General features: G+C 37.0%; 1 protein-coding gene across 8 annotated transcripts in view; it reads right to left on the bottom strand.

Annotated features, from left to right (window-relative positions):
• Positions 1–3,898: 3,898 nt before the first annotated feature.
• Positions 3,899–13,022, bottom strand: part of RTP4 (receptor transporter protein 4) — a 114,329-nt gene continuing 105,205 nt past the window's right edge. For 3 of the 8 annotated variants that reach the window (XR_005383863.1, XR_005383864.1, XR_005383874.1), the window contains 3 exons: positions 12,533–12,650; positions 6,092–6,233; positions 3,899–4,925 (listed from right to left, as the gene is read on the bottom strand). The gene's annotated coding sequence lies outside the window, so the exon portion shown is untranslated. The remainder of the gene's footprint in view (positions 4,926–6,091; positions 6,234–12,532; positions 12,651–13,022) is intronic. The other 5 variants (XR_005383865.1, XR_005383866.1, XR_005383867.1 and 2 more) reach the window with 4 other exon arrangements.

The following is a 13,022-nucleotide window of genomic DNA, read 5'->3' as shown; positions in this document are numbered from 1 at the left end:
TAATGTGATTATTGAAAGAAGTTTGAAGCATTTTATAGTTACTTTTATCCTTAGATTATATCCTCATTGGGGATGTACAGGCAAATATATGTTTTGCAGTAACTTGAAATAATTTCTGTCTCTACAGTTATGTCATCAATAGATACAGAATAGGTTCATTTATTGTTTTCAATTTATTACCATGCTTTTGACTTCAAATCCAAGTTTTAAAATTTTATTTGAAATCTTCAAAACACCATATTAAACTCTTTTAAAAAGGTTTAAAAAAAAGAAAAAGAAAGAAAGAAAGAAAAAGTTTGTTTAAATATTCTTTTTAGCATCTTTTTCAAATAGAGATGGAGTGACACAGGTGAAGGAGCCCATAACAATCTCTTAATGTCTTGTCATCAGATTTTTATTGCGTAAGAACATAAATGGCAGGATTTAGGCTAAGAAGATAAAGAAATGTCTTCCCAATAAAAAATTTTCTACTTTAGGGTTAATAACTTCTCCTGGGGTTGAAATAGAACTTTATTTTATGGCTTATGATGGAAATGAAAGTACTAAAATCTTTAAAATTCAACACTCTATTTGCATTTTTATTCTACTGAGCTGGAGAAATGAAAGGTCTGTGGAGCAGTCGTAGCTGGCTTTGATCTTACGGTTAACAGTATCTGTAATATCAATTTTGAGTTAGACACCTGTTATTCACAGAAAAGTTTTTCTGATCTTTCATGCTTCTTATCTTTTTAGTACAGGAGTGAGAGTCCTAGTATAGTGTTTGTTGTAAAGATCAAATGATATATAAAATATAAAGGCAATATGTAAAATAAATTGCTATATAAGAATAAGTACTTTTATTATTTAGATCAGTGTTCTTAAGGGCCAGATATATAGCTTCTGAGAAGCAAAAGGTCCTTATGGTTTGGTGGAAAAGTGGCTATTTGATTAAAAGATTATCTTTCTGGGATCCCTGAGTGGTTCAGCAGTTTAGCTCCTGTCTTTGGCCCAGGGTGTGATCCTGGAGTCCCAGGATTGAATCCCATATCAGGGTCCCTGCATGGAGCCTGCTTCTCCCTCTGCCTGTGTCTCTGCCTCTCTCTCTCTCTCATGAATAAATAAATAAAATCTTTATAAACAAAATAAAAGATGATCTTTTTTTCCCTTTATTCCCACTAGGGGAAGTTGATTTCATTTAGAGCAATAATACCTACCTGAAATCCTTTAAAATCTTTCTATTTCCTATGGATTAAGTATAAACTTCTCATTTTGCCAAATCAAGACTTTTATAATACTGCCCCAAACTCTTTTTCAGGACTTACTTTTCCCTATTTTCATTATTATTTTTATTAATATGTAAGGAAAACTCATTTCAAGTTTGAGAAAGAGCTTCCATAAAGTATAAAGGCTCACATATAGCTGGGATTTTTTGGCTTTCCCACCAACCATTGGAGATACTTTGAAATATATTGAGTTTTGCTAGGACCTTCACAAAAAGTCATGCCTTTGTGGCAGGGCTAAATTAGCCCCACAGTAAAGGCTGTTCTGGATTCACTATAACAAAGCTTAAAAGTAAGGCTCAAAATAATCAGATCAATCTGCAAATAACTTAACTGTATCCCATAACACTTTTTAAAGGAATACAACTAAATATAACAACCAATCAATACATGAGATCTGGTATCCAATGAAAATTTTCCAGGTGTGCAAATAAATATGAAAATAAGATCCTTAATAGGGAAAAAATAAATTACTAGAAACACACTCAGAAATGACAGCTATGATGGAGATAGCTGATAAGGAACTTGAAATGACTATTGTAAGTATTCACAAAGATATAGAGTAAAACAAATATGGTAAGGAAAAATGGAAGATATTAACAAATATCTAAATGGAACTTGGAGAGATGAAAAATATATCAAAAATGAAAAATATACTAAATGAAATTGACAATAGATTAGACAGTGCAGAAGAAAAAAATAGTGAACTTGAAAACACAGCAAAAGTTGCTATCCAAAATGAATAGCACATAGAAAAAAAAGACAGAAACAAGTGAACAGAGCTTCAGTGAATGTGGGACAATATCAAGTAATCTAACATACATAAATTGGAGTTTCAGAGAGAGGATAGAAAGATGAAGGCAGATAAAAATATTTGAAGAAAGAAAAGCAAAAGAATTTTTCCAAATTTGATGAAAACTGTAAACCCACAGATCCAAGAGTTTTGATAAACTCCAAGCAGAATAAATATTGAACACACACACACACACACACACACAATGGCAAACCATTATCAAGTTGGTAAACACTAGAGAAAAAGAAAAAAATCCCAGCCATCAGAGAATAAAGACACTTTATAGTGAAAGGAATGAAGATAAGGATGTAGATTCTCTTTGGAAATGATGCACGCCAGGAGACAATGGCGTGCAGAGACGTGGTCAACCTAGACTTCTACACCCAGAAATGAAAACAAACTAAAAACATTTCAGACTAATGGAAGCTGAGAGAATGTGTCACCAGCCGACTCACACCACAAGAAATGTTAAAGGAAATCCTTAAGGTAAAAATGACTCCTTCAATCTGGATCCCTTCTCTTTGTATGATTTTATAGTTTCCTCAACTGGATCCACTGATCTATGTCTTATTTTAATGGTTCCATATTATTTCTGCCATGAGATATAGGGTATATTGCAGACCTAGCCACTTAACCTGAGGTCAGGTTATAAGTATAGGTTACAAGTATAATATTATTAAATAAAATAAAGCTTAATGACCTGCATCTGGGTGGTTTTGCCTTCAGAGTCCTGCAGATACATATGTACCTCCAGAGGCCATCCTGAGTGTCAACTTGTTTAGCTCTTTCTCATAGACAGGTTGCTGATCTGTCCTCATATGCTTTCCTTTTCTATATCCATTCAATCCGTTTTTCACACTGAAGCTAGTGACAATCGAAGGCTCAAATCTGATAATGCCACTCCCCGGTTAATGTCTTTTCATTCTTTTGAATTCTAAGTAAGCCTCCTAAGCTTCTTATGATCTTTAATAATCCAGATTTGCCTATTGCTGTAGCATCATCTTTCATCATTTGCTGCTTCAACTTTTATTTCACCCATTACACAACTGACAGTCCTTGAATGTTCCATGTTCTCTTTTGCTTTCAGGACTCTGTTGAAATTATTCTGTTTTCCTCAAATGCTGTCCCTCTTCTTCCATGTCATCTGTTACCTACTCCTTAATGAAGCCCTTCCAACATCTCAGGCCTGGATTAGGTACCCCTCCCTTGTTCCTAAGCCTTTGGTAGTACTAGTCACACTAAGTTATAATTCCTTCCTTACTTCTGCCTCTTCAAATGAGACTGTGAGCAACTTGAGGGCAGGGACTGTCCGTTGCCTACCATAGTACCTGATATGTTGTTGGGTGCTCCAAGAGATTTGTTGGCTGAATGGTAGCTATTAGTTAGTGACCGAACGTCATTATTAATTCTTCTAACCTCACTACACCTATCATAGTGCCTGACACATATTAGTCACTCAGCACATTTCACTACATTAAACATTTATACTTACTATGTATCTGACATATTGCAATGCCTTTTAGGAAATGTGATTTAATTTAATCCTATCAACCGTCCCACCAGGAAGTATGTTTCATTATCCTCAACAAAAAGATTTGAAAAGTAAGACTCAGTAAATTTAAATAGCTTTCGCAGGGCCAAATTAATGTCCATAATGGTTTCCCAGTTCAGCTTCCATTTCCACTGAAGAAAATATGTCTAAGAACAGGGGAAGAATAACAAGCAACTTCCTTACTCTCTGTCCACTCCTCCCTTTATCAGATTTATTTAAAGAAAAATAACTTAATGTCATTGCTACACATTTTCCCGGTTAAAAGTAAGAGAAAAGGAGCAAAGGAGCCTGACATTATGGAAACAAAATAACATTTATTCCCAGTGAATATCTGTGAAGTTTATCAAATTGAAATGAATTCTGCAAAGAGGCAAATTATGGTCCTTGTATGATCAAATGTTTATCTGCAGGCATTTGATGGGCTTGAGAGTTGACAAGGACAATGGATATAATATCACAGGATCTATAATCAGTGCACAAACTGGAAAAAAGGATGAAATTGATGATGATCGTGACTTTGTCTTCTGATTGAGATATAGAATGCTTATGTTTTTACAGTCAAGTTAGATTAGTTTGGATGGATGGATAGATGGATTAAGTGGCTGTCGATCTCATATTGTTGGAAAGGGGCAGTGAAGGCATCTCTGACTAAATACTTCTCATAAATACCTAAAACATCGTTTGAAATTCACTATGAGGAAATCCAGTCAAACATTCTTTTGGGCAGAGAGTTTACATGGGAAATCCTGGTGTAACAGCCCCAGAAGGCTATGTGGAAAAGCATTCTGGCTTTTGAGGACTGCTTTCTCCCTCTGCTGATAACTTATTCCGTAACTCTTGCAACACAACCAGCAGGGCTGCATTTTCCTCTGTACAACGAAGAGTGGGAACACTTGACCTGCGTGTTTCATCAGCATTACCATTGCTGTGGATCTAGGGGGCTACAGTCATCCTACCATTGCATGAGGCTAATCTGCCTCTGGTTCCTTCCCTCCTAAATTCCCAACTTTCTCCCACTATCACCACTGCAGTGTAGACCACTGAAATGATCAAGAGGTGATAGATTTGTGGAAATCATATAAATCAGGAAAATCCTAATTATTCTATTTCTCTCCACTCCTTTGGTATGGTCATGGATATCAAGGATATGCTGCTAACTGGAAAACATTCTTCGTCTTCAGTGAGCCACAGTTTCACCGTCTTTAAAATGAGATTCATAATGGGTACTTCTCAGTCTTCACTGCAGTCTTCTTTTGTCTCATCCTAAATTATAGGTGAGGTTTGAATGGGCAGTGATTCGCGATAGTGTTGAACAGGATGCCTGGTGTGAGATAAGGAGTGTAGGAAGTTACTCTCCAACTTTACTTTTGCTTTTCCAGAAGAGTAGTAGATCAAATAAAACCAACATACCCATCTTATACCAAATTTGTCCTATACAAATGTGTAGCACCTGACTTTTGATGGTTCCTTATGCCTAGAGAGATAAACAAATTATATGTTCCTGAGTCAACCTCCTCTCAGTAAGCATGGTTTCTTCTGCAGAGCCTGATTTCTCTTACATGTGTGGAAGTGAAGCAGCATCTAATTAGAGATGGGTTGCCTTAGTGAGAAGTTGCTTCTCATTAAAACTCTCATCCTTGAATTGCCTGCCTTGATTTTAAGAAACCTACTCTGCCAGAGCTCCCATTGGTGCCTCCTGCCACCAAGAAATTTTAAATGGCTAGGGTTAGAGGGTCTGACAATGGTGTCAGTTTCTGTGTCCGATTTCATGTGACAATTAATTATAATATTTGTTCAGAAAAAAAAGAAGCCTGTTGTCATAGTGATAGCTGACTTCCCAAGTAAGATGCATACCCCCAGTTGAAGTATCTGCCTGCACAGATCCAAATATCAATTTGTTGTGTACACTGTAGAAATAATTGAGAGTATACTTCAGGGAGAAAAAAATTTGATATGGACAGAGTTTCCTATACTTATGCTATTTGCATCTTCTCTGTACAACCATGATTTTTCCTCTGATTTCCATTTCTTTTTCCAAGAATGATACTTTTCAGGGACTTGGCTATATTCCAGAGACTAGTGGTGATGTCGCCTCCTTATATCCAGGAGGCCTTTAAAGCACTGAGGCCACTAAAGGGAATGTTTTATATTTGCTGGCTCTGTGACCTGAGGCAAGCCATGTTCCCTGTCTAAGCTACAATTTCTCCCTCTTATAAATGAAGAAGGTAGGACTAGGTCAGTGACTCTCATGGAGAAGTGGATAAAATATATCATATATAAGAATTATAAAAGAGAATTTGAGGAAGATGATACAGTTTTATATTCTTGTTAATCCCTCTTATAATAGAGATCAAGCCTGGAGGCCAATAGGGCATTATCACTTGTACAGTTAAGATCTTTCTAGATCTTAACTAGAAAGAGGCTAGAGCTCCTGACCCAAATGTTTGAATTGAAAACTGGGGAAAAGGGGATACTGAGTTTCCTCACCCTTCTGATTGTCCTGATATCTCGTTTGCTAACCTCAAAATTCCAGTAGATATGCCATGAGGTAAGCTCAAACTTTTTGTCCCATCTTTATTACGGAGTATAGCAGCTTTGCAGACACTGTCTTGAGTTCACACTGGAGGAGCTGGGGAAATCAAAAGGAAGAGGAAATATTGGTCATCAGACAATATGTACAAGTCAAGTACTAACTGAGGCACTTTCATATCCATCTTTCTCACCAAAAACAAGAAGGAATCAGTCATTTTTCCAACAGTTATGTGGCCAGTAAGGGGAAAAGACCAGAATATTCCCCCAAACTTTTAAAACCATCCTTTTTCCATAATCCTTAAATGCAGAATCCTTAAATCCTTAAATGAGTTAGTCATCTCTCTGTCTGCCTCTCCCTTATCTCCACTAGCAACCTTAGACTTACAAACAAATATATTCCACAAATGAGATGCAGTGCCAAGCCAGAGAGAGAATCGAAAGGGCACAGTTATCAGAACAGACAACTAATTATTGGGCCATATTCAGAGATAGGCGGTCTGAGGATTTTGCCCAGAAAAACTTCTAATTGTAGGGCATAAGAGAAAAATATTGGACCGAAAGGCTGTTAATATGAGTTTTGGCTTTGGCTTTTTATATTTGCTGGCTCTGTGACCTGAGGCAAGCCATGTTCCCTGTCTAAGCTACAATTTCTCCCTCTTATAAATGAAGAAGGTAGGACTAGGTCAGTGACTCTCATGGAGAAGTGGATAAAATATATCATATATAAGTATCATAAAAGATAATTTGAGGAAGATGATACAGTTTTATATTCTTGCTAAACCTCCTTATAATAGAGATCAAGCAAATGACTAATATAACAAAACCGAGGACCCTCAGATAGCTAATAACCACTCACTGAAAACTTCACTGGTTGTTTGAGAACAGAGGTTGAAACTGAAAGATGTTTTGTGGGCACAGATTTATGAATGAAAACAGGGAGCTCTCAGGAAGCTTAAATATACCAGAGTAGTGTGGGACCTATAAGCTATCAAAACTACCCAGCCAGATACTCCTTCTAGGATAAAGCCCAGAATGGAGGTGAAATTGCTGAGGGTAGAATCCACATCCAGCAGGACAGGGACATTGGGGACAATGAAATGAGAAAGCTTAGATAGAATGGAAGAGGGGGAAAGTCAGCAGATCTTAAAAAATATGAAGAAATTTTCTACTCAAATTTCCCGTTTCCTAAAAACAAAAGAAAACGGTGTTATGGAGCTAGGAAGCCCCTCCTGACCTCTTTCTAAGAGTATGGTACTATGATTTCCAATTCAGTGGCCATTAGCCACATCAGGCTATTTTGATTTTAATTAACTAAAATTAAATAAAAGTAAAATTTAACTCTCTGTCATACTGGCCATATTCCAAGTTCTTACTAGTCACTTGTGGTGACAACATTATACAACACAAGACATTTCCATCACTCCAAAAAGTTATATTGCACAGTGCTGGAGGCCATCTAAGATGTAGCATAAGTCAACAGAATGAATGTAGTCAAATTCCATCCAAAGTTATTATAAGAATGAAGGGAATAAGCAAAATAATGTACCTATAGGAAAAAAAAAGGATTGGCATACTTATTGCCTAAAGATAGTCACCTAAAATACATAATAAATATCTTATATACATCATAAAAATTTTGGTTTTATGTGCCATTTAATCTGTGATACAAGTATTCAGTTCTGCCAGTAGAGAGCAAAATCAGCCACAGACATTAAGCCAACAGAGGGGTGTGGTTATGTTTTAATAAAACTGTTTACAAAAGCAGGTGGGAGCTGGATTTGGCCCACTGGCCATTCTTTACCAACCCTGGCTTTCGGCAATGAAATTATGTCAAGAGGACACATCCACAAAACAAAGAGAAACAGTAACCTAATAACCAAAATCAGCTACAAGAAAAGAAAAAAATGTGTCGAGTCTGTAGTCTGTAAATATAATAAATATAGGACATGGAGGAAAATCAGGAACATTGACTCTATCTTAGGTTACAAATAAATCCTCAGTAAATTTCAAAGGAAAGAAAAAATACATAAAATTTTCTAATCACAATACATTAAAAATTAAAAAATAAGACTCTTTAGATGCAGAGAAAGCATTTGACAAAATACAGCATCCATTCCTGATCAAAACTCTTCAGAGTGTAGGGATAGAGGGAACATTCCTCAACATCTTAAAAGCCATCTACGAAAAGCCCACAGCAAATATCATTCTCAATGGGGAAGCACTGGGAGCCTTTCCTCTAAGATCAGGAACAAGACAGGGATGTCCACTCTCACCACTGCTGTTCAACATGGTACTGGAAGTCCTAGCCTCAGCAATCAGACAACAAAAAGACATTAAAGGCATTCAAATTGGCAAAGAAGAAGTCAAACTCTTCCTCTTCGCCGATGACATGATACTCTACATGGAAAACCCAAAAGCCTCCACCCCAAGATTGCTAGAACTCATACAGCAATTTGGTAGCATGGCAGGATACAGAATCAATGCCCAGAAATCAATGACATTTCTATACACTAACAATGAGACTGAAGAAAGAGAAATTAAGGAGTCAATCCCATTTACAATTGCACCGAAAAGCATAAGATACCTAGGAATAAACCTAACCAAAGAGGTAAAGGATTTATACCCTAAAAACTATACAACACTTCTGAAAGAAATTGAGGAAGACACAAAGAGATGGAAAAATATTCCATGCTCATGGATTGGCAGAATTAATATTGTGAAAATGTCAATGCTACCCAGGGCAATATACACGTTTAATGCAATCCCTACCAAAATACCATGGACTTTCTTCAGAGAGTTAGAACAAATTATTTTAAGATTTGTGTGGAACCAGAAAAGACCCTGAATAGCCAGGGGAATTTTAAAAAAGAAAACCATATCTGGGGACATCACAATGCCAGATTTCAGGTTGTACTACAAAGCTGTGGTCATCAAGACAGTGTGGTACTGGCACAGAAACAGAAACATAGATCAATGGAACAGAATAGAGAACCCAGAAATGGACCCTGAACTTTATGGTCAACTATTTTCGATAAAGGAGGAAAGACTATCCATTGGAAGAAAGACAGTCTCTTCAACAAATGGTGCTGGGGAAATTGGACATCCACATGCAGAAGAATGAAACTAGACCACTCTCTTTCACCATTCACAAAGATAAACTCAAAATGGATGAAAGATCTAAATGTGAGACAAGATTCCATCAAAATCCTAGAGGAGAACACAGGCAACACCCTTTCTGAACTCGGCCACAGTAACTTCTTGCAAGATACATCCACGAAGGCAAAAGAAACAAAAGCAAAAATGAACTATTGGGACTTCATTAAGATAAGAAGCTTTTGCACAGCAAAGGATACAGTCAACAAAACTAAAAGACAACCTACAGAATGGGAGAAGATAGTTGCAAATAACGTATCAGATAAAGGGCTAGTTTCCAAGATCTATAAAGAACTTCTTAAACTCAACACCAAAGAAACAAACAATCCAATCATGAAATGGGCAAAAGACATGAACAGAAATCTCACAGAGGAAGACATAGACATGGCCAACATGCACATGAGAAAATGCTCTGCATCACTTGCCATCAGGGAAATACAAATCAAAACCACAATGAGATACCACCTCACACCAGTGACAATGGGGAAAATTAACAAGGCAGGAAACCACAAAAGTTGGAGAGGATGTGGAGAAAGGGGAACCCTCTTGCACTGTTGGTGGGAATGTGAACTGGTGCAGCCACTCTGGAAAACTGTGTGGAGGTTCCTCAAAGAGTTAAAAATAGACCTGCCCTATGACCCAGCAATTGCACTGTTGGGGATTTACCCCAAAGATTCAGATGCAATGAAACGCTGGGACAACTGAACCCCGATGTTTCTAGCAGCAATGGCCACAATAGCCAAACTGTGGAAGGAGCCTCGGTGTCCATCGAAAGATGAATGGATAAAGAAGATGTGGTTTATGTATACAATGGAATATTACTCAGCCATTAGAAATGACAAATACCCACCATTTGCTTCAACGTGGATGGAACTGGAGGGTATTCTGCTGAGTGAAGTAAGTCAATCGGAGAAGGACAGTGTATGGTCTCATTCATTTGGGGAATATAAACAATAGTGAAAGGGAATATAAGGGAAGGGAGAAGAAATGTGTGGAAATACAGAAAGGGAGACAGAACATAAAGACTCCTAACTCTGGGAAACGAACTAGGGGTGGTGGAAGGGGAGGAGGGCGAGGGGTGGGGGAGAATGGGTGATGGGCACTGAGGGGGGCACTTGACGGGATGAGCACTGGGTGTTATTCTGTATGTTGGTAAATTGAACACCAATAAAAAATTAATTTATTTAAAAAAAATAAGACTCTTCTACCTAGATTTTTTTTTAAAAAATGCTATCAAATAAATCTTGGTTCAAAGAAATGATGCAAAACAAAATCGCAGAATTCCTTGAAAAAGAACTGAAGTGACCATATCACAAATCAGAATCCATGAAAAACAGCTGAAGCACCTACCAAAGGAAATTGTATAGTGTTAAATGACCATTTAAATAAAAACTAATGAAACACATGAATTAAATAATCAAGAGTTTAGAAAAAGAATAAGTAACCCAAAAGAAAAAGTAATATGGGTCAAAGCAGAAATCAATGACAGAAAATGGAAAACCAGTAAAAATAATAAATAAAGGTAAAAACTGGCTCTGTGGGAAAAAAATAAACAAAGTGTTTAAACCATTGGCTAAGCCAATGTTACATAAAAGAGTAAATTATAAATATATAATGTTAGAAATGATTAAAAATAATTTTAAAAAGCAGGATATTTTTAAACTATGAGATTAATTTGTAAATCTATGCAAAAACATTTCAAAACTGTGATGAAATAATTTTCTAGAAATTATGACTTATCAAATTTTACTCCAGTAGAGATAGAACCATCTTGAAAAGCCAATTACCATTAAAAAAACAAAAAAGAGCTAATATATTTAAAGAATAGAAAAGCACCAAGACCAGGTTGTTTCTATTTCTGTAAACAGACTAGGTTCTCCTTAAAGATATCTTCCTTCCTTTGTCCGTCCCTTAAAATTCTAGTAAGCTTTCTTAAACATAATTAGCATTAGCATTTTGAAATTTATGTACTTATACACTTATTAAAGGCATTCTGTGAAATTGATGTTGTGTAGGGAATGCAGCAATTGTGGTGGGGCTGGGGAGGTCATGTGGTAGCAGGAGGCTGTGTCAGCCAAGACAGCAGAAGCCTGCAACCAGCAGAAGCAGCATAATCCAGCAGCTGTACACTGGACAGACCTGTGCTTGAATTCTGATTCCTTCAAATTATGGCTTTATGACTTTGGGCAAGTTATTTAATTTCTCCAAACATTATTTTCCTCACCTTTAAAACGCAAATAATAAAACTTACCTTACTTATGTGGTTGGTATGAGGATTAAATGGGATAACATATATAAAGTGCTTGGCTTGTCAGTAGCATGGAGTAACTATTCAGCGAATGGTAGCTATTGTCATTGAGCAGGGCACCATTGATAATAATGTGATGTCCCTGATATTTCTGCAAGGTTTACAAACTGGGAAAGCAAATTGAAATATGGATTTGATCTCAAAATTCAATCTCTGTGTATGAGGAAATATTGTGATCTGAATCTTTCTGTTCTTGCCCTCGATCTTCCTAATTCAAGATTTTGTCCTGAAAGGACATTGGATAAAAACGATGGGTTGGAAACCTTTATGTTGTTTTGCTCTACTCTCAAAACCCATTTAAACAACAGTAAAGTGATATATTTTAAAAGGCAAACATCCACAAGAGTGGAAAAAATGAAAAAAGACAAAGCTGCAAGCAAAAAAATTTTAGAAAGTGAAATGAAAATGAATGTGTGCTGACCAATTTAGTAGCCCAGAAAAAGCTAAACCTTAAACCAACACTGGTAAAAGATGAAAAATAACCTGTTTATATGCAGAAACTCTCAACAATGTATGAATTCACATCAAGTTCCCCAGGACTTGAGGATGAACAAGCTTACTTAAAAGTCTGTTTATGACTTAGTTAGATCTCTAGATCCCCTCCCTACCCCTTATAGCCAGACAAATACCCATCCCCACTTTGGTAGAAATCTGGAGATGTATTTTCTGCATAGGATACAATAGGTGCACCCTGGACTAGAGAATACTAGACACAGTTGAGAGTAGGGTATCATTCTGAAAACAGGAATAGTAAGAAAATGTATGTATCCTAAATGGTGTCATCTGCAGCCAGCTCTGCCAACAGAGCTCTAAGAATGCCAGCTCCAGGGAAACACAGTGTCCTTCAGTGTAATGCTGGAGGATTCTTCCCCTGAAATATGATCAACCTAAGGGGAAAAATGTATAGATACTGTTATAAAATGGCTTAAACTTACCATTAAAGCCTGCAAGCAAAAAGTCACACCCATGAGCCCGGAGTTTCCAATGAACTTTTCTTGTAACCTAGACTTGCTTGTTTGTATGGTGCCCAAAGGATGACCATCCATCTCTAACCTGAAATACCGATAATAAAACACACACAATAGGTACCTTAGAGAAGACAGATAGCATTTAGGGACAAGACACCCTGAAGGGGAAAAAATACAGACACACACACACACACAGATGTATATAATACATTTACACATACATACTTCAGAGCATCGAGACACTATATTGCATTCATGAGAAAAGAAGAGGGTACTTTTAAAAAGCATATTACGTAGGGCACTTAGGTGGCTCAGTCAATTAAGCATCTACCTTCTGCTCAGGTCATGATTTCAGGGTCCTGGGATGGAGCCCCATGTCTGGCTCCCTGCTCAGTAGAGGAGTCTACTTCTCCCTTGCATTCTGCCCCTCCCCTGCTCATGCTCTTTCTTTGTCTCT

The sequence above is a fragment of the Canis lupus genome, chromosome 34 (genome assembly GCF_011100685.1).
Source record: "Canis lupus familiaris isolate Mischka breed German Shepherd chromosome 34, alternate assembly UU_Cfam_GSD_1.0, whole genome shotgun sequence".
In the NCBI taxonomy this organism is placed as follows: Eukaryota; Metazoa; Chordata; class Mammalia; order Carnivora; family Canidae; genus Canis; species Canis lupus.
The sequence above is the reverse complement of the archived record's forward strand: the minus strand, read 5'-3'. Positions and strand labels throughout refer to the sequence as shown.